The following is a 22,498-nucleotide window of genomic DNA, read 5'->3' as shown; positions in this document are numbered from 1 at the left end:
TGCGGCAGGAGGAACTCGCCCTGACCAACATCAGGCAGTGCTGCCTGCCTCTCTCACTCTCTAGACCAAGTGTAACTACGCTGTCATGGAGACAAATGTTTCTGTCACATCCTCCATCCCTGCAGACATTTACCGGTAGGTGGCTCTTGCAGAAGAAGATTCAAGCAGCAGAACCTTTTGCTCAGCTACAGCACACAAATGCTACAAAAGCAGGAATAACCCGCAAGCTCTGGGTCTGTTTGTCTTGCACAGGCATGCACTAACTGCGTTTGATGGTACCCCCCATCCTTGATTTCCTTCCCTGCTCCTTGTCTGATGGCGCTGCTGAGCCAGGAACAAGCTGCCCAGTGTGGCAGAGCATGGTGCAGGGCTGTGCTGGGACCTCCTCCCCTTCATCTGCTGCAGATCAGTGCCACACACGTGCCATCGAGATGCTCTGGCACGGGATGTGCCTCCAACCCAAAGCTCCTTCCCACCTCCCAAGGAAAAGCAAAGCAACCCAAGCATCTCCAGCAAAGCTGCCCAGCAGACAGCAGGGAATGCAAACAGCTTCTGGCTGCTCCCCTACACTCCTGTCCTAAGTAATAGACCCCATGAGGACTGGCTGGGAAATCAGTGCATGACACATGTGAGTGTGCACAGGATTGTGCAAAGCAGTGGGGTTCCATGAGTTTGTGTGTGTGTGTATCTCTGCTGTTATGAAAGCATGGGAAGACTGCCTTACTGAGTCCCAGATAATTACTTATCCTCAAATGATTTTTCCTGGCCAAAGTTAGAGCCTCTCACAGGTAATCGAGACCAACAGGCTGTTGTTGCACAATCAACAGACACAATCTAGATGAATAGCTGAGGAAAATAAAGCATCATGCCAAGGGTACTAGATAAGTGAGCAGCTTGAGATCTGCACATTTATGTGATACTCATGGTCTTAGACAATATTTGCTTAGTGAGGTCACATAGAATGAAAGTAAAATAGAAGAAGTGCAATTGGTCTCAGTTCACAGCTGGCTGGTTCGTCTCAGGCTAATCCTGAACTGCCTCAAGCGACTGCTTTGGTGCTCTACAGAACAGCAACTTCAGAGATCTCTTTCTATTACTAAGTGTTTGAAAGAGCAATTTGCTCTGTTAATTATCCATCATTTCTGTGCAGTCTGTTTTGTCAGACTTGTCTTTAGCTTCCAAGTTGTATGTGAAGAATTGTTTCCGTTGTAATGCACAATGTACTAAAAATTGAGAGATGAAAATGTGAAGAGTTTTTCCAGCTTTGATTTCATGTCTGGAATTTTGGAACCCACTACTTGCAGTTGTTAATCTGTCCAAACTGGTCTGGTTTGGAATGCCCTCATCCTTCTTGAATCGCTGTTAAAGGCGGAGCAATTCCTACAAGTGCCATGGCCCCACTGTTGTTCTAATTCTTGTTTCTTTGTTTTCCACACACTGCTTTTCAAGCCTCCTTTTTCTTTACAGTCAAAGTGAGAACTGCACTGTGAGGTGTCTGAACCTTGTTGTGCCTGTACATAAATAGAACAGCAGCAAAGCCTGACAGGTGACTGTGCTGACAGCTCTCGTAGCCAGTAACACGTAACTGTGCTAAATCCCTTGTGACGGCTTTGATTTCATTTTTGCCAGTGAAATCCTTGTAAAAGGAACTGCAGCAGTGTGATGAGCTAAGGTGAAGATGCTGGTTTTAGTAGTGCTCTAAGCTGAGTGGAAGGGCAATTGAATGAGGGTTATATGCTTTCTCTGGGACGATAAGGTTTTTTTTCCTGAGGGAAAGAGCCAGCTTTTCATGGGCTATATGTGGGCTTTGGCAAGGGCAGACAATCCAGTCTGTCAGGAAGCCATTTGAGGTGCTTCAGGTTTGTAAGCTTGTCTTTTTGTTTTTCAGGCGGATATTTGGAGCATGGGTGTAGTGCTGTATGCTCTGCTGTGTGGGTTTTCCCTTTGGATGATGACAATATGATGGCACTCTACAGGAGGATACCAGTGGGTATCAGTGGTGCTAGAATACACTGAGAAGGGAAATAGCTGAGCTTGACAAGAGGCCTTGCTTTTCGGATGGCAGAACATGCTGAGCTGTGAGTAGAAAGGCCTGTCTGCTGAATATTGTCCCTGTTTTTGCTGCTTTGTCTACCAGTATTTTGTGGATTTGGTTCTACACTTGGTTGGCCTATGTGGCACTGTAGCCTAATTCTGTACCATGATAGCATACAGAATTTAAGGAGAAGTATTTTCTTGCCAATGGGCTGGATTTTTTGTATCTGGTTCTTCAACTGGCTGCTCCCTATACTATCTGTAGTAAAAAATACAGACACATCATTTGATTTCCCTGAAATGAATGTTCCTAAATGCCAGCTCTTCTCATGTCTACAAAGATCAAAGTTCTGCATTTGCTATTAGAATTTCCTCTTCCAGAATCAGGAGGTAATGTAGGACCCCACAGATTGCCTTCAGAATCCAACAGTTAGTTCTGTTTCCTTTCGGAGTGCATAACAACCTGAGCACATGAATTGAATGGCGTGGCTTTTTAGTCTGGTACAAACTCTGCTGTACACTGAAACTTGGTCCATTTGTAAGCAGGACTTTTTCCATCTCTGCAGGACAGCAGAAAACCCTTTGTGCTAATCATGATGCCAAGAAGCAGAATGCGGCAGATGATCCAACTGCTTCAGGTGTTCATTTCCTTAAAACTGAGAATAGTTTTGGACTGAGAGTTTGTAAGCAGAACAGAGCTCTTAAAGCTGTCAGAGATTATTTCTGCACTGTTCAATTCTATCTGCACAACATACACAGGATCTCAGAACTGCATTGCTTGAATTGGTGGAACTTGCTGAAGTGAACTGGGATGAGCAAGTTTTAGAACTTAGTCAGAGTGCTGTAAAAAATGGATAATCTCATGAGTATTAAGGTACAGGCTTGCTATTTCTGCACTGAATTTGTTTTTATTTTACATGGCTGTGATCTGAAAGTTGCTTGAAACGCAGGCACCTAGGCACTGTTGTGTAACTGAATTTCACACGATAGGTCCTGAAATATCCTGGAATCAAAAACTCTGACTTGTTTTAAGTCTGCTGCTTGAGTCTAATCAGGGTCATAGTGTCTGTGTGCAGTGTTTCTTTCCCTGTAATGCTCCACATCATTTCATTTTGGGAATATTGAAGGAAATGGACTATGTGCCATAACTGTTGTTAGAACAAAGTATGTCTGGTGTGATCTTATGCATAGGTTCTGTAACTGCTCTTCACAGCTCAGGTGTTTGACCTTCCTTTTGGTGAAGTGATGAAATACTGCTGGTTTCTATTTGTGCTTCAAAGCACCTTGAAGCTCTTAGGAATAGAACAATTGTCTCCAGTTCTTTTCAATGATATCAGTATCAACTCGAGTGTTGCTGCCCACTAGGTAGACCCAAAGAAGCAGATTACAGTGAAACAACACACGAGCTGGACCTGAATGAGGATCACTTTCAAGACAGTGGCTATGCTGCTTCAAGCCTACTTGCTTCTTCCTGCCGCCACTCTATTACCAAGTATCAACAACCTTTCATGATTCAACTTGCAAATGTTTGAAACTAACCCTTGTGTTTCTATGCCTTCCTAGGTGATTCGAGCCCTTGTCAACCCCAAAGATCCAAACCAAGCAGTGTCTTTCCATCAATGGAGAGTTCTTATTAAGCATGAATCGCTGCAATTCGGATGACAGCCTTCCACATGGTAACAGTGATGGACACAAGGGGCTCATCCACGTTCATGCTCTCATATCTCCTGGCTCTGCTGAAGCTCCTGACCTGAGCCTGCCAGACACAGCAGTCACCTGCCTGGATTGTGACCCAGCGCCTTTGCAGTGCTGCCCATCCCAAGCACAGCCCGAGTGTCCCAGCAGCAGCACCACCATGCAGGAGCAGGGCAGCATCAGTGAGGTGAAGCTGAGCATCTTAGATGGGGACTTAGAGTCAGGCTGCCAGTCCCAGGCACCAGGCAGCAGCACCAGCTCTGAGCCACTCTCATCTTGACAAGAGGAGTCCCATCTTCACCCTTGACCTCTCAAGCCCTCCTGTCTTTTATTGAATAAAGTCACTCTCATGCTCAGTCATCGCCTCGACTGCATTCTGAGTCTTCAATCACAGGGACTGGGATGAATGCAACAAACAGCAAGGCAGCTCAGCTTGCAATGCTATGGCTGTGGGGTTCGTGCAGGCAGAGCTCTGGGTTCCCATTTTGGCTGGCTTTGGGATGTCTGCAGCAAGATCTCTACCATTTTGTATGGGAGCAAATAATCTCTAGCATCCAGGTTGCTGCTCATGATATATCCCAGTCTTCCTGGCTGTCACTTTGTGATACTTTTCAAAGCCTTCTGATACTCTTTGATGCCTTGGCTGCTCCCTAACACCTCTGTCCTCCTGCCATGTTGACTCACGTCTCCCACTTTTAAGCTGGCTTTGCAGATCATCTCCAGCCCTGTCATCATCACGCTGCAGCAGGAGGTGCTCACCTTGCCCAATGTCTGGCAGTACTGCTTGTTCTGCAGATGAGCAGCTGCCTCCTCATCTCTTCAGCTACAGTAGTTTTTCTCAGGGCAGTTAGATGCAGTCATGCTCCTCTGGATTTGGTGTGTTAAATCCATGCTGCATGGCAGCAGTCAGTGCAATACAAAGGTGTTCTGTGTGCCATAGCATTTCTCCAGGGGCTGCCAAAGGTAGAAGCACAACACAGCACCATCCTTCTGACAGTAATGTCTGTGAGTGTTAGACATGTGAGCACTGCATCATCCCCAGCGTGTCAGTGCTTTTCCACACCAACCTGACTCTCACACTCTGCACTGAATGTAACTCTGCTCTTGTGGAGACAAATGCTTTCTGTCACATCCTCCATCCCTGCAACCATTTGCCGGTAGGCAGCTCTTGCAGAAGAATCAAGCAGCAGAACCTTGTGCTCACCCTACAGCATGCAAATGCTATGAAAGCAGAAATAACCTGGCATGCTCTGGGTCTGCAAGGCTGCACAGATGGGAGAGGTAGATTGTGTTTTTGCAGTGGAAGTTTCCAGTATTTTCAGTACATAGTGTAGGCCCTAACTGAATGTATAACCCTCTTGTAAAACAGCTGTATAAGTAGTTTTTCCACCAAGAAAGTTGCTGAACAGAATTAAGTTCAGACTGGGGGCATTCTGACATGGGGAGAATTGAGACAAGCACAAGATAAATACAGGGTGGGTAGAGCCCAGCACAGGACAGAATGAATGTACTGACTTTTGGAAACATTGCCCTTCTCTGTCCGCAGAAAAGTACAAGGCAGACCTAAAAACAAGAGGTTGGTAATTGACCTTCTATGGAAATGAATCCTAGCCACAGTCTCGAGGAGTCTGTGAGCCTGAGATGCTCAACCAATGAGAGCCATGAGAGCATCACCTGCAGTGGGTTTAGGGCACAGAACAGAATTGATTTCACTGACTGGTGTGCAGTTTCTCCCTTGCCAATAGGGGATGTGCGCGCAGTATTGCAATAATGAATAAGCACTGCTGCTATCGCTGCCATCTTTGCCTAACTAGAAATCTTTGACTCTGAGAGTTTCTCACACAAGGGGAGAGGGTAAGAAAGTAAAGAGGCACAGAAAACTAAGGGAAACTGCTCTTCTTTATCTTATCTATAAAAATTGATACGATGCTGTTGTGCATTTTTTTTAATTTTATTTTTAATTTTTTGCTAATGTCAGTTAGATTGTTTTAAAATATCCACACACCAAAATCTGACTACCAAGCAAATGTAATGAAAATGAAATGAAGGTGAGTTAGTGGAAAGCACAAGGCCATATTATATTAGGCTCCAGCAAATTTACAGGCAGTCACTGCACGAAGAGGTAGATCTGAGTTGCACATTATATGATTCCCACAAAGATTAAGGAAATCTGAAGCTTTCAATATATTTTTTTAATTCTTTTTTCATTTCATTTTTAAACACCTGACCCAGACCCCAACCCTCACAGGAGCTGTAAAGATAACAGCATTAACCAGCAATGTAACTCTAATCCTAACCCTTACCCTGATTCTAAAATCGTCCCTAACTCCAAATGCAACAACAAAAATGATGCTAGAAGTTTGTAGCAAAAGGAACCTTAACCCTGATCATAATCCAAAAAAAAAATCATTATGGTAACAATAATCTTTACCTTAAGAGTAATATTAATCAGAGCCCAGATGATGCCTGCATCCAATCAGAAGCATGCTTTGCATTATTTAAGAGTTGTATTTTTTCCAATGAACTCTCTCTATTATCACGTTTATAAAGTAACAGAGTCTGTTCTTTTTCTCCTGACACTGTGCCTTACTCCTGACATCCCCTGGAAATGACCCAGATAGGGCACCATCAAAGTAATGCTAATAGTAATGTCAATCCTAAGGGTATCTCTAGCCTCAGTGTTAATGGGACGCTAACAACAATCCCAACAGCCTTAAACATTCTGGTGGTGTGAAAGAGGTGCTGCCTTGCACATGCTGGGCAGTCCCATTGCCTGTTAAATGCAGGCGGCAGCGTAGAAACATGATGCCCGTGGTCAGAATGCCCTGTGGCAGATCCTGGCACCGGAGAACTGACCGGAGAACCATGAGAGAACTGACAACAAATCACGCGACATCAGAACCGACCCAGTGGTTATTTACAAGCCTTGGGAGACCCAGACAGGATCTCAGAGTGGTGAATGTAGGTACAGAAGTTGTTACTACTCTGTTTTCTTCTAAAAGAAGTGTTTTTTTTTCATCTCAGAAGTTGGGGGGGGGGGGGGGGGGGCGGGAAAGGGATATCAATTTAATTACTCATTAATTTATTGACAGACATTCACGTTTGCTACGTTTGGAGAAGTTTTTATTTGTTTGCTGTGGTTTGATTTTTTTTTTTCTTTTTTTTTTCCCCCTTCCCTCCTCTTCCATCTTTGTGTTCTTCCCCTATAATCAAAAGAACGGATCCCCAGGGTCTGTCCCGCAGACGTTCTTTCCGTGGTCTCTGCTGCCACCTGCTGGCCAATAAGCGGAACTGCCACTGTTGGGCGTTTGGTGCCGCAGGAAGCACAACGCAGATCTGAGTTCTGACCGGTCTACGCAGCAAATCCGCCAATCTTTATTGCGATAAGCCCTCCAGACAAGAGCATAAAGTCTTTGCCTGAGGGCAGGGTTAGTAGTAATGGATGTCAGTTTTGAAATTTCCAGTCCATTCACCATAGCACTTTCTGCCTCCATGTCCCATAACCAGAGCAGCTATGCTGGCATGCTCTCTTGGTTTCTGTCTAAACCACTGTACTATATCCATCAGTTCAGCTGCTGTATTATGGGCAGCAGGGTTTGGGGGGTGGACACTGGTCAGGGCACTCCCACCAGCCTATCCTGCATTTTTTTTTTTTTTTTTTTTTTCATTTTTGGGTTACAATCAGTCAGATCTCAAATAGATCTAGTCCAAATGGAACCTCAAAATCTGACCTTTTAGTGCCTTCATTTACAGAGTCCATTTTATACAGATTCCCTTGTACAGGGTCCCCATGGTCTTCCAGAGAGATGTTCCTGATCTTCCATAGGAGAATGATTGAATTAGGTTTTTTCCCATCAAAACTGCCACCTGTCTTTCCAATTTTTCAACACTATCATTCAATAGCTGATTTGCATCAGTTTGAGCCTCTTCAGTTATGTTCAGACAGTTCAAGGCCATTAAAAGTGGCCATGCCACCATGAACACAGCTAACTGTCATTCTCAAGTTGTAAGTATGTCTTTGCTAAGACCATGGAAATACTCAGTCAGGTGGGCCAGGGACTCATGGACCCTCCCTCCGTCCCACACAGGGCCCCATTTTTCAGTGACAGAAGCAGTGCTGCATTTTGAGGATCCTAGGAATCCCAGGACATGCCCTGACAAAAGGTCATTCAAAGGGGTAGTCTTTCCCCATCCAAACAACTCCATGATATTCACAGAATCACAGAATTGTAGGGGTTGGAAGGGACCTCCAGAGACCACTGAGTCCAGTCCCCCTGCCAAAGCAGGTTCCCTACACCACAAAAGAGGTACGAAGAGGTAGATCTGAGTTGCACATTATATGATTCCCACAAAGATTAAGGAAATCTGAAGCTTTCAATATATTTTTTTAATTCTTTTTTCATTTCATTTTTTAAACACCTGACCCAGACCCCAACCCTCACAGGAGCTGTAAAGATAACAGCATTAACCTGCAATGTAACTCTAATCCTAACCCTTACCCTGATTCTACAGGGGACTGTCTGAAACGGACATCAATTCAATTACTCATTTATTTATTGACAGACATTCAAGTTTGCTACGTTTGGAGAAGTTTTTATTTGTTTGCTGTGGTTTGTTTTTTTCTTTTTTTCTTTTTTTTTTCCCCCTTCCCTCCTCTTCCATCTTTGTGTTCTTCCCCTATAATCAAAAGAGAACGGATCCCCAGGGTCTGTCCCGCAGACGTTCTTTCCGTGGTCTCTGCTGCCACCTGCTGGCCAATACACGGAACTGCCACTGTTGGGCGTTTGGTGCCACAGGAAGCACAACGCAGATCTGAGTTCTGACCGGTCTACGCAGCAAATCCGCCAATCTTTATTGCGATAAGCCCTCCACATGGCATTGCGCATGCACTCGAACACGCAACAGGCATAGATTTCTCTTAACTCCTTGAGGAGCAGGCAAGCAGAACAACTGAGCGCACCACTGCTTGTGATTGGGCCACCCCCATCATAGAGATGTGTGTTAGATCTTTTACCCACCCCTGGACTGGCCTTGTTGTTTAACGATAACCTCTGAAATCTGAGCTACTGGTTCTACCACCTGTAGTGTAGAATAGGTAGCCAATAAATGCTTTTCAACTGTGATGTATCTTTATTCTGCTCCATGCCAAACCTGTGGCCAAAACCTCATAGGGGTTCACAAAGAACTCTGGCTCTGCCAGAGCCCCCATCCAGACCCTTCTTGAGTTACATTCACATCTAGTTTGGCTGAAAAGGTTGGACTATAAATACTCAGTGCTTGGGCCTGTTTAACAGATATTTTTTCCTGATTATGCTGTCCATCGATCTTTTTAAACTGAACTCCTGCTCTAATCTGGTCTTTAAACATTTGTTGTCTCAAGACCCTAATGGGTCCAGACTGGATTACCTTAGGGGCTGGACGCCTAAGTCATGGCAGCAGATGGTTCTCTGCCTTTCTCAGACCTTTCCACCACCATTCAGAGCCTGCATCTGGCCATAGGCACTCTTGTCTCCCCATCAATTGGGCAGCCTGTTGTATTACAGCACCTGAGGGCCACTGGGGGGTTCAGTATGGATAACATAGACCCATACTGATGTAAAGGTGATGGCTGTAGGATGAGATCCCTCGTTCCTGATGAAAAATTTATTGACTGGGCTCTCAAAATCATCTTCATAGATTGCCTCTTTCATGCCTAATTCTCTAATATAATTTTGTTAGTCCTCCATAGAGGACCACAGGCTGATATTTAATGGTATGTCATTCTTATTTGGCCATGTTATATGACACACAGCCATAAATCATTCACTGATCAAATGGCTATCCTCATTATGTTGGACAGAGCATACAGTCTTTGCCTGAGGGCAGGGTGAGTAGTAATGGATGTCAGTTTTGAAATTTCCAGTCCATTCACCACAGCGCTTTCTGCCTCCATGTCCCATAACCAGAGCAGCTATGCTGGCATGCTCTCTTGGTTTCTGTCTAAACCACTGTACTATATCCATCAGTTCAGCTGCTGTATTATGGGCAGCAGGGTTTGGGGGGTTGGATACTGGTCAGGGCACTCCCACCAGCCTATCCTGCATTTTTTTTCTTTTTTTTTTTCATTTTTGGGTTACAATCAGTCAGATCTCAAATAGATCTAGTCCAAATGGAACCTCAAAATCTGACCTTTTAGTGCCTTCATTTACAGAGTCCATTTTATACAGATTCCCTTGTACAGGGTCCCCATGGTCTTCCAGAGAGATGTTCCTGATCTTCCATAGGAGAATGATTGAATTAGGTTTTTTCCCCATCAAAACTGCCACCTGTCTTTCCAGTTTTTCAACACTATCATTCAATAGCTGATTTGCATCAGCCTGAGCCTCTTCAGTTATGTTCAGACAGTTCAAGGCCATTAAAAGTGGCCATGCCACCATGAACACAGCTAACTGTCATTCTCAAGTTGTAAGTATGTCTTTGCTAAGACCATGGAAATACTCAGTCAGGTGGGCCAGGGACTCATGGACCCTCCCTCCGTCCCACACAGGGCCCCATTTTTCAGTGACAGAAGCAGTGCTGCATTTTGAGGATCCTAGGAATCCCAGGACATGCCCTGACAAAAGGTCATTCAAAGGGGTAGTCTTTCCCCATCCAAACAACTCCATGATATTCACAGAATCACAGAATTGTAGGGGTTGGAAGGGACCTCCAGAGACCACTGAGTCCAGCCCCCTGCCAAAGCAGGTTCCCTACACCACGTTGCACAGCTCAGCATCCAGGCAGGTCTTGAATATCTCCAGAGAAGGAGATTCCACAACCACCCTAGGCAGCCTGTTCCAGTGCTCTGTCACTCTCACCGTAAAGAAGTTATTGCACACATTAGTGCAGAACTTCCTATGGTGCAGTTTCTGTCTGTTTCCCCTTGTCCCGTCTCCACACACTGCTGAAAAGAGTCTGGCCTCAACACTTTGCCCCCCACACCTCAAATATTTATAGAACCTGGATCCTGTCCCCTCTCAGCCTTCTTTTCTCAAGGCTAAACAGACCCAGTTCCCTCAGTCTCTCCTCATTGGGGAGATGCTCCAGGCCCTTCACCATCTTAGTGGCCCTCTGCTGGACTCTTTCTAAGAGATCCCTGTCTTTTTTTTACTGGGGAGCCCAGAACTGGACACAATATTCCAGATGAGGCCTCACCAGGGCAGAGTAGAGGGGGAGGATCACCTCCTTCGACCTGCTGGACACGCTCTTTTTAATGCACCCCAGGATGCCATTGGCTTTTTTGGCTACAAGGGCACACTGCTGGCTCATGGTTAATCTGTCGTCCACCAGGACGCCCAGGTCCCTCTCAGCAGAGCTCCTCCCCAGCAGCTCTTCCCCCAGCCTGTACCGGTGCATGCAATTATTTCTCCCTAGGTGCAAGACTCTACACTTGCTTTTGTTAAACCTCATCCGGTTTCTTACTGCCCGGCTCTCCAGCCTGTCCAGGTCTCGCTGAATGGCAGCACAGCCTTCAGGTGTGTCAGCCAATCCTCCCAACTTCGTGTCATCAGCAAACTTGCTGAGGGTGGTCATTGATGAAGATGTTGAACAAGACCGGACTGAGCACAGACCCCTGGGGATGCCGCTCGTTACAGGCCCTCAGCCAGACACTGCACCGCCAACGACAACACTCTGCACTCTGCCAGTCAGCCAATTCTCGACCCACTTCACTGTCCAATCACCTATCCCATACTTCCTCAGCTTTGTTATAAGGATGTCATGGGAGACTGTATCAGTTATAGAGGTTATAGAGTTCAATTCCTGTAGTCAATTTGGCGGCCCAGGTGGGACCAGCTCTGTTCGCTGCAGGACCAGCTGAGAGGGAGACACTTTTGGCGCACCCTGAGATTTCTCTGAAGGACTCCCTTCCTCACCTGATCACTGCAGGGACAGACAAGGACCACCCATAGGTGGACCAGGTATGTGTATGGTAAGTGGAGCCCATATGTCTTGAGGAGACATCCTACACAGTTTACAGCCATACGTGCTGCTCCCAGGGAGGTGAGCTCATGGCTTTGGTTGCCAGCTGGGGTAGGAAGACTCCTTGGGTGAGTTCCTATGAAAGGGAACTGTATGTCATATGAATGGAAACAAGAACAAGTACTCTCTCCCAGGTGGGTGACAATAGGAGGGACCTAGGTTGGTCTCTCCTACGGGTATGGGATATAGTGGATAGCCTGTCAAATGGTAGCCTGGGTTCTCCAAGTTGTAATCACGGGGGTTATAGGTTGTATGTTCAATATTATCATCTGCTTTAAGTGTTTGGTACCGTGTGTCAAGCCGACTCTGGGAAAAACATTAACGTTTGCAACTGGTCGACCAGAGTATGAGTGTTATTAAGATTCCAGCTAGAAAACGTTGTCAGCATTGTGTAGTATGAATAAACCATGGTTTTTGATCTAAATGTCAGAGTGAGTGTGGTGTGAGTGAGACACAGAACAGCTGCAGGGTGAGTGCCGAGTCCCGATCCATGTTTCCTTCCTCCTGTGAGGGAAATGGCCAGACACGGACAAAGTGAAAGACTGTGTTGTGTGTCCACTCATAAGTACTTTCTGCTTGTATGTAAGAAGACAGGAGTTTGTACTCTGTAGATTAGTAAGATTGTCCTGAGGAGAGGTGTACATTCCACCCGACCAATGAGTGTCAACCCATTTATGTAATACTATGTACTGCTTGCGAGGAAGTGTGTGAGGGAGGTGGTTCAATCAGTGCTGGTTCTGTGGCACAGTGTTTATAACTGAAGAATACAGACTGTATTAAGGGAGTTTATGTGAACTGAAGAACTGTACGTTTTGACAAACTGTTTTGATGGTATAAGAAAGTGTAATTGTTAATGATATATGAAAGTGTAGTTGAGGGAATGTGGAAGTGTATCTGAGCATAGAAATAGAGGAAGCATTTACAGAGGAAAAAGGATTAAAGTGAGTTTACCTGCATTGACATGAGAGCAACACCCTGCCAGACCGCTGCCCTGTGAGCTGAGCAGAGCAGAGCAGAGACACAGTCCCCATGTATCAGGTAGTGTTATTCTGCTTACCAAAAGAATGAGTTCACTACAGAAGAGGCAAATCTTCCCCTCTGCTCCATCTGTGGCATACTCTGGAGTTCAAGGCATTGCAAAGCTATGGCACATCTACTTTCTTTCAATGATGAAAACTTAGTGTGCTCTGGGCTCTCATTTCAATTGCATCTAAAGAAGTCTAGGGTCATGCCAGCTGACAGGAAGCTGGCAAATGTTGTCTCATTGTAAGGAAGAGCAAGAAAGATGACATGGGCAATTATGGACCTGTCAGTCCAGAGCCTGGTAAAATTATGGAGAAAATGATGGTGGGAGTTATGGAAAAACAGCTGAAGGACAATTCTGTCATTGGTCGCAGCCAACACAAGTTTGTGAGGCAAAGGTCCTGTTTAATTTAAGCTCATTTTGTGACACAGTTATCCGCTTAGTTGACCAAGGGAAGCCAGTTGATGTAATCCTTGAGGATTTCAGTGGAGATTTTGATACTGTTTCTCACAACAACCTTCTGGACAGAATGTTCTGCATATGGCTAGACAGAAACACAATGTGGTGGGTGAGCAGTTGGCCAGTAGGTCAGTCCCAAAGGATTATAGTCAGTTTTTTCCATCAGGCTGGTAGATGGTCACTGTCGGGGTCCCCAGGGTTCCATTTTGGGGCCACTTTCCTTTCATGTTTATGCAGATGACTTGAATGCAGGACTAGAAGACGTTCTGAGCAAGTTTGCTGATGAGACCAGATGAGGAGGTGCTGTTGCCTCGACTGAGGGTGGAGAGGACTTGCAGAGAGATGTGGACAAGTCAGAGAAGTGGGTACCAGTTGGTACTAAGCACCAAGTGCATAAAGTATAACAAGAACAAGTGCCTGATTGTGCACCTGGGTAGGGGCAATGCTGGACATACACACTGACTGAATATGGGACACTGGAGAGGATTCTGACTGGAAAGGGTTGGGGTGCTGGTCAGCATCACACTGAATGTGAGTCAGCAGTGTGCCAAGGCAGCCAGGAAAGACAACAGTCCCCTGGAGTGCATGAAGCAACTTATTGCCAGCTGGGTGAGGGAAAGGGTTGTCCCTCTGCTCTGCATTGCTACTGCCTCACTATGTTCTGGGCACCACAGAACATAAAGGACTTCAAACTCTGGGAGAATGTGCAAAGGAGGGCACTGAAACCGAGAGATCTGAAGTTCAGAGTTTCACAGGGATTGGCTGCTTGTTCAGACTGGGCCCTTCTCACATCCCTGCTCACATCCTGCAATGAAACATAGGTCTCATATGGGACATGAACCTCACAGCGTCCTTGCACCACATGTAGAGCCTGGGATCTTCTGTCCCCATGTCTTTCATTTAACATCATACAAAATTCCAACACATTGCCCCAGGAAATGCCCAGAGCCAACATGACATACAGGACCTCTCTACCACTGGTCTTGCAATCAGGGCTTGACCTGTCTGCTTCGTAAGGCAAAGGAGAGGTTTCTTAGCATGCCAGTGCCTTTGCCTGCCTGTAGTCATGGCTTCCAGTTATCTTCTCTAACAAGTCCCTTGGGAAGCTTACTTGGTAATGTTCCTCAGCGGGCCCATTAATACTCCAAGAAACTTCACTGTTACTTCTGACTTTGTCTTGTTGAGCACTTTGTGCAAACTTCTCTCTGCACTAGAGGCTGATGAACTCAGCATCAAATGCACCCTGGGACCATTATAACCTAAAGAATCTCCTGTGCCTTATGCCATCTTGTTATCTTCTTCAGGTTATCAGAACTTGTTCAGCAAAAAGGAGGGATATCTGGAGAGAGCTTAAAGAATCCAGTATAAATTTATTGTCTATTTATTTATAGTTGGGTTTAAAGAAGACATTAAAGCAGCACTGTGCAACTGATACCAATCCAGGATGTCCCAATGAGTTCTGTACTGTTACTGTGTTGACAAAGGTCCTTCTCAACCTCCCCACCCAATTTCTGCTCACAATGGACCTATGGGACTTGCATCACTTTTCTTCACATCACTCTTCTCCTCTGCATTCATCCGCTCAGTGTTAAAACTGCTTTGCACCAACTCCCACTGGCTTTCCTCAGAGAACCAGCTACACATGGAAAAGGAAAGATTTCTCTTTTTTATCTGGCCAGCAAATGGAAAGAAAGGTGATGCAATTGAATGAACAGTAAAACACAATGATCAACTGCATGCCATGTTCAAGCTGCATCTATTGAAGTTTGTCTTTCATATGAAATACTTTTAAAAGAAAGGATTTATTCTGAGGTAGGATAGGATAGATTGAATCACAGTGAAGTAGTTGACAACAGAGGCCATCAGACTCTGGTAGATAGAGCAAATTCCAGTAATCTCCCTGGGATAGATCAGCCAGGTAGTTGAGAGGTATCAACTTAAAATTGATCAGGACTTGTGAGTATTTCACACATTGAGACGGGTTAACACATTCTCACTGATTCTCAGACTTTGGGGAGATGGAACAAATTCCAGTAATCCCCCTGAAAGTCAGAAATCAGACAGATAATTGGGAGGTATCTGACTGAACAAAGAGCAAGGGATGGAGAAATCTGGAGGGCAGTGGGAGTAGTTTGTGCCCAAATGGCCTGCTGAAAACATGCCCTTAACCATGGCCATTTATTTAGGAGAGCTGAAAAAACTTGGAGGATGAGACACATCAAATAGGCAGCAGGGAAGAGTAGTGCTGGGCACCAGGCTACAGTCACAGGGCACCACTGTCTGTGTCTCTGAATCTGAAGACATTTGTGTCCAGCGAACACAGTTCTGGAAAACATTGTAGTTTCAGTAAAAGAAAAAAAAAGACATCAAATCACCTCAAAGATTCATATTTACAACTTAAAATGGAACAAGACTCATGAGAATTTTTCATGTTGAGAAGGGTTAACACAATTTCAATGATTTCCATCTTTGTCTTCAATTATTTGTTTCAGTTTTATTGACATTTATGATCAACTATTAAGCTTACAGCCTCAAAATAAATAAATAAATTAAAAGAGATACATTTGCATCTTGCACGTGGCCTGATGCCCCTTTCACCTTCGCAGTTCCCACAAGTCCTTCCATGCCGGAGAGTATGAGATCCAGCAGAGCACCTCTCCTCTTTGGTTCCTCCACTGCTTGGTCAAGAAGCTGCCATCTGTGCTCTCCATGGATCTGCTGGATGCCACATGCCCTGCTGTGCTGTCCCTGCCACAGATAATGGAGTGACAAAGGCCACCAAATGGGACAAGGGACAGACAACATCAGATTCCCATCTGTCTGCAGAGGGCACCTTCCATTTACTCTCCCTGATCAGGAAGACAGGAAAAGACACTGATGGTCTCCTCTGTTTGCCATTTCCATTAGCTCTGACCTGTCTGCTCTTCCATCCCCAGGCAGAGCTCAGTGCACTCTCACAGAGGGCATTCACCCTTCTTTATCTCCTCGCCCATCCATCCTAAAGACTCGGTATCCCCCTTGTGCTACAGTGCAGTTGTGGAAGCCATTAAACTGTGTCCCCATGGTCCAAACAGGAGCTCAGGCCTGCAGCTCTATCAAGATTTCTAGCTTCTTGTGTGTTGGTGTTTGCATTAGTGCAAAACCACAGAAGTAAACATCCTAATTGGAAAGCATCACTGGACATAGCCTGACTGGATAGCTAATCTATGGTATCAGTGTGCAGAAGGTGGCACACAAACATTAGACTGATCGTGGGCCTTGGAGTTGACACAGCAACATGGTCACACCATGGGCATGGCTTTCCTGAAGGCCCTGTGCTGCTCTTGCAGCTGTGAGTGAATTCACCAGACAGCCAGTGCTATCCCCTCTCTGGCCCTCGGCTGATGCCCAGGAAGGAGCTGTCTATCTCAGGGATTTCCCACATGGTTTACAAGCACTGGCACACATCAGGAGCAGCCCAGGCACCTTGGGCATCACCCAGTGTCTGTGTGTGAGCAGCTGCCTCCCAGCTGAAGGTCCGAGGACTCAGAGCAGGAGCTCACATGCAGGCAACTCCTTGTGCTCTTCTGAACTGAACCAGAGGAATCCCAGCTCCTGTGGGTGTGTAGGGAGCTGAATCCCATTTCAGCTCCAGGATTTCTGTCAAGGGATGAGACTCCTGCACTGCCTCAGCTGGATCACTGCCCTGCACAGGGAAAGTCCAAACCTCGCCTTCCTTGTCTGGTTGCCCTTATTGTTTCATCAAACGATCTCTGGGAGCACTCCCCATATGTCTCCAATCAGTCACTGACCACTGGACATGTGGTGGTTAATTGAGCGAATTTCAAAGCACAGTCATGAAGCTGTTGTCTTTCAAGAGCTGTTGGCCATGAGGACCCAGGGACATGTCAGGGGAGACAAGTCGGAAAGATAAAAATGACATAATCTGCTGCTTGCCTGTCCAGGCTCCTGGGACACAGGGAGCTCATAAAAGTGTGCAGGGCTGCAGAGAGACAGCTGTGCCCAGGAGCAGCTCTTGTGCACAGCACAGCCTGCAGGTGACAGAAGGAGAGGAGAGAAACTGAAGAGAGCTTGCAGGATGTGTGTGGTGTGAGCGGGCTGTGAGCTCACTGCAGGAGCATTGCTCACAGACCATGACAGGGTAAGTCTCACTGCAGACCATGAGCTGCTTTTCATAGAGGGTCAACTTAATTTGGGACATCCCATAGGAGATCTGGATGCAGGCACTGCATGTTTCTTTACTGTGGAAAAAGCCTTCTGCTCCAGCTGAGGGCTTCCATACTGCAGTATGAAATCACAGCCCTGAGGGCTGCATGTCCCAGCACGGCTGCAGGCTGTGCAGCCGGGGCTGCAGGCGGGTGCCCAGGGCTGTCCTGCAGAGCAGGGTCCCTGCTGTGCCCCAGGGGCTGTGTGCCGGGTATGGGACTCTGCCGCCTGCCAGGCTCAGCACTCAGCCTGCCCGGGGAGCTGCCCAGGGCGCTGCGGGGAGACGTGTGGGGTAAGGAGCCCCCGGCAGGGTTTGTGCTGCCACAGCTGCTGCCTGGGGCAGGGGATCACAGCTCCACTGCACAACTGAATGTTTCTGAGGGCACTTTGCAAGAGGAGAGCCAAGGCAGGGGGTTTCCATTTCCTGTTCTGAGGCAAAGAGGTTTGGAGTCAGAAATCTAAAAGGGGCAATAAGAGTTCTGAGAATTTTTCATCAATCAATTGCTTGTTTTGTGAACACTCACACATGATGTGCTTTCAGTCTCCCCTTTCTCGAAGGACTGAATTATCTTCATTTTCTGTAGGCATGAATAATTCACTTATCCTACAAACAGGCAGCATTTTCTAACTGAAACTGAATGCCACAGAAGCTCGGGTAGGGGGCTCTAAGAGCACTTGGGGTAAAGATATGAGACATGAAACAGATGAAAATATCCAGGGAGAAGGCATAAGAAAATAAAAGGAAGGTTAGAGCTCCATATGCTGCTTCTGCTTAAGGAATGCTGAAATACATGAAATTAAATGCAAGTAATGGTGCTAAATGTACACTGTTGTAAGAGAATAAAAACATTTCATAGTATAGCAGGAGTAGTGCCTCTGAGAATGGTCTGGACTTGTCATTATCTTCTGCACTCTGAGCAGGACTCCAAGCCCAACAACAGCAGATGTCCAACAGCAGCTCCATCAGCGAGTTCCTCCTGCTGCCGTTGGCAGACACGCGGCAGCTGCAGCTCCTGCACTTCTGGCTCTTCCTGGGCATCTACCTGGCTGCCCTCCTGGGCAACGGCCTCATCAGCACAGCCGTAGCCTGCGACCGCCGCCTGCACACCCTCATGTACTTCTTCCTCCTCAACCTGGCCCTCCTCGACCTGGGCAGCATCTCCACCACTCTCCCCAAAGCCATGGCCAACGCCCTCTGGGACACCAGGGCCATCTCCTACACAGGATGTGCTGCACAGCTCTTTTTCTTTTCCTTCTTCCTCTCAGCAGAGTATTCCCTTCTCACCATCATGTCCTATGACCGCTACGTTGCCATCTGCAAGCCCCTGCACTACGGGACCTTGATGGACAGCAGAGCTTGTGCCACCATGGCAGCAGCATCCTGGGGCACTGGGGTTCTCTATTCCCTGCTGCACACTGCCAGTACGTTTTCACTGCCTCTCTGCCAAGGCAATGTTGTCAACCAGTTTTTCTGTGAAATCCCACAGATCCTCAAGCTCTCCTGCTCTGGCTCCTACCTCATGGAATTTGTATTTCTCTTTTTTGGTGTCAGTTTAGGCTTTGGTTGCTTTGTTTTCATAGTTGTGTCCTATGTGCACATCTTCATGGCTGTGCTGAGGATGCCCTCTGAGCAGGGACGGCACAAAGCCTTCTCCATGTGCCTCCCTCACCTGGCTGTGGTCTCCCTGTTTCTCAGCACTGGTGCTTTTGCCTACCTGAAGCCCCCGTCCATTTCCTCCCCACTCCTGGATCTGACAGTGGCACTTCTGTATGCAGTGGTTCCTCCAACACTAAACCCTATTATCTACAGCATGAGGAACAGGGAGATCAAGCACGCTTTCAGGAAGGTGTTGCAATAAGCACTATTCCAGCTACAATAAAATGCACAACTTCCTCAATAGGATTCCCAGTGGTGGTTCTTTATGTTTTATGCATCTTTGTCTGTTTGATTATGTGAGATATAGGAATGTGCAAAAAAAAAATGTTATTGAACTTATAAATAAAAATGTATTTAAATTCTTTCCTACCTAATTTCCATTTTCTCACTCCAAGAACTAATGTAAACATGGAACCAGATTCCCTGAATATGTTATAAGATACCTAAAAAGCTTTCAAAATAGACTTACTTAGATTTTCTTTCTTCCTACTTTGCCTGGATTTGGGGAGGTACAGCCACAGACAGCAGCTCAACGTGCTCTTTTCATTCATGTGCTCTTACCAGTGCTGCAGTGCTCTTGAGTCCTCTCATTTGTGCAGTCCTGAAGGTCTTGTGTGTCTCACAACAGTCCTGTTGCCTCTACAGCAGCAATCCAGGGCTGCAGTCAGTAGCCGGCAATATGAACAGGTCTGTCAGAGCTGGTCTCCTTGCTGGCACTGCCATAACAAGAGGGCCCCTTTAGAGCAGGACCAGAGAACTGGAGGGAGGCCTCTTCCAAAGCTGGTGTAAGGAATATACCTCAGGAGCTGCTCCCTGAGAAAACCTTGAGATCTTCAGGTGCTCTTCACTGTGTGACCAGATCAGATTGAATAGTCCCAAGGAGATCCGTAAGCATCTCAAGGCAGTGCTGTGGTTTAAGGTTTATGGGTTGAGACAAAGAGAAAAAGAAAAGGATAATAATTATGACAAATGTATTTATACATATATAATATATTTAGTGTATTTTCACACATATACAACATATGCAGTTGCAAACATATATGAACTAATCCCTATGCGCATCTGTCTGCAAGTCCAGGATTAGTTGCAGGGGTTTTAACAGCCACAGGGTTCACTGTAGGAGCTGAAGTGGCTGTTGGGCTGTTGCAGGAGTTGAAGTGACCTCAGAGTTCATTGCCAGAGCTGGAACCACCACAGGACCTGTGACTATGTTGGAGCAGCCACTGGGCTCATTGGAGGGGTTGGAGCCACCGCAGGGCTGTACTTCCTCCCTTGGGAGGAATTTGTACCATTTTCTTATTACCATACTTGGAACAGCTACAGGACCCGTAGCAGGAGTAACTGCAGAGCTCATTATGAGGGGTGGAGTGACAGAGGGATCTGCCCAGAGCTTGGAGCAACTGCAGGACGTGTAGCAAAACCTTGGAGCTGCTGCATGGTCTGTGCCAGGAGTTGCAGAGGCTGCAGCACTGTCAGCAGATCCAGCTCTCTGGATCTGGCACACTGCAGTCATTTGTGCCTCTTGGGGGTTACCAGTGCCACAGCAGACCTGCCCCCAATATTCTACCAGTTTATCAGGATCCTGCAGTTGCTCGGAGATGAAGTTCCAAAGCCCTGGGGGTGCCCACCACTCCAGGCAGCTGCCCAGACCGTCCCACACCCTCTGCCATGCAGAGCCTTCTCACCTTGGGGCAGATCTCTCACTGATATTCCTGAATAATTGTTTAACCTCAATCATAGATTCATAGAATCACCAAGGTTGGAAAAGGCCCAAAAGATCATCCAGTCCAACCGTTCACCTATTACCTATAGCTCCCACTAAACCATGTCCCTCAACACAATATCCAGTACACCCCCGGACTCACAGAGGCGACAATGTAAATTGTGTAATTCCTAATCATATGGACAATATTACTTCCAAAACCCAAAGATGACCGCAGAGCTGAATGTGCACAAAACTTCACTTTGTCAGCTGCCAATTTTATCGTGGTACAAACTGAGGTCAAACAGCATAGCAAAATAAATACCCTAATGCAGCATCCAAGCACCAAGTAAGGAGCTGTGCAGTGAAGCTTCATGAGAAGACTCAACAAGCTCCACACATAGGGAGCACATCCACACATATCAGCACCATGGCCTGCACTTCTCCAGCTCCCACAAAGCCCTGTCCGCTCTGGACAGATGTGCTGCTATCTCAACCCTTGGAGCCTCACATCAGGCACCAAAATGACAGTGGTTGTTGAACCCAACATGTGGCTCAGCAGCACACAGTGCTTTGTGCACTGCCCAATTCCCAGTGGGATGGGGATGAGAACTGGGAAAAAGAGTACAACTTCTGGGATGTAACAAAGCAGTTTACTAAGAGAGATAAAAGAAGTGGAGTAATAGTTATCACTATATATCCGTTGATATGGAATTGTATGTAACAACTGATGCACAAGCACTTGCTCAGCACCACCAGACTGATGCTCAGCTGGGCCCTGAGCAGTGAAGAGACTGAGATGAACTCCCACCCCTTTCAATACAATTTCTGCTTGCTGTCAGCTGATAGAGAACGTCCCTTTGGCCACTATCAGTCAGCTGTCCTCACTCTGTTCCCTCCCAGCTCCATGTGCCCTCCACTGACCATGGCCTTGGCTCTGTACAACACTGCTTAGCAGCAGCTGTAAACATCAGAGTGTTATCAATGGTTTTCTCCTAGAACCAAAACACTGCACCACAGCAGACAGTCTGAAGAAAACAATTCCATTCCAGCTGTAACTCAGATTCCTGCCTGTCCCCTCTTCTTGTTCTTCCTGATCAGGAAGCAAGGAACAGAATCTGCCGCTCTCCTCTCTGAGCCCTTTCCATCAGTTCTCAGCTGGCTCCTCTGCCATCCCCAGGCAGAGCTCAGTGCCCTCTCATGGATGGCAGCAGCCTTTTCTCTTCTTCCTTGCCCATCCGTCATGCAGAATCTGTACCCCATTTGCTACAGTACAGAGCTGAGAATCAACCCACCATGTCTCTGTGAACCAAACAAGACCCTAGGCCTGCAAAGGCACAGAGATTTGGAGTTCGCTGAGTGAATGTTTGTGGTCCTCTCATTAGTGTAAGGATTCTTCAGAAAGGATCCCCTTCCAGAAGCATGTTTTGATTTTGCCTGGCTGGGCCTTGCATCTACACCGTGCTACTGGTGTTCAGAAGATGGCACACAGGTACGAGACCCATTGTGGGGCTCACAGTTGTCCAGTGAACATTGTCACTACCCAGGGCATGTCTTTCCTAAAGGTCCTCAGTGGCATTTGCCAGCTGGCTGGGGGTGTGCTGGAGACCCCAGGGAACTGCCATTCTGTTGTAATACAAGAAGAATTTTACAGAGCAGCAGCCATGGATCAAGATAAGCACTTTACAGAGCAGCAGCTGCAGAGCAGGATAAACAGCATGAG

Source organism: Coturnix japonica, chromosome 31 (genome assembly GCF_054131305.1).
Source record: "Coturnix japonica strain WE chromosome 31, WE-NBRP24, whole genome shotgun sequence".
Taxonomy (NCBI): Eukaryota; Metazoa; Chordata; class Aves; order Galliformes; family Phasianidae; genus Coturnix; species Coturnix japonica.
The sequence above is the reverse complement of the archived record's forward strand: the minus strand, read 5'-3'. Positions refer to the sequence as shown.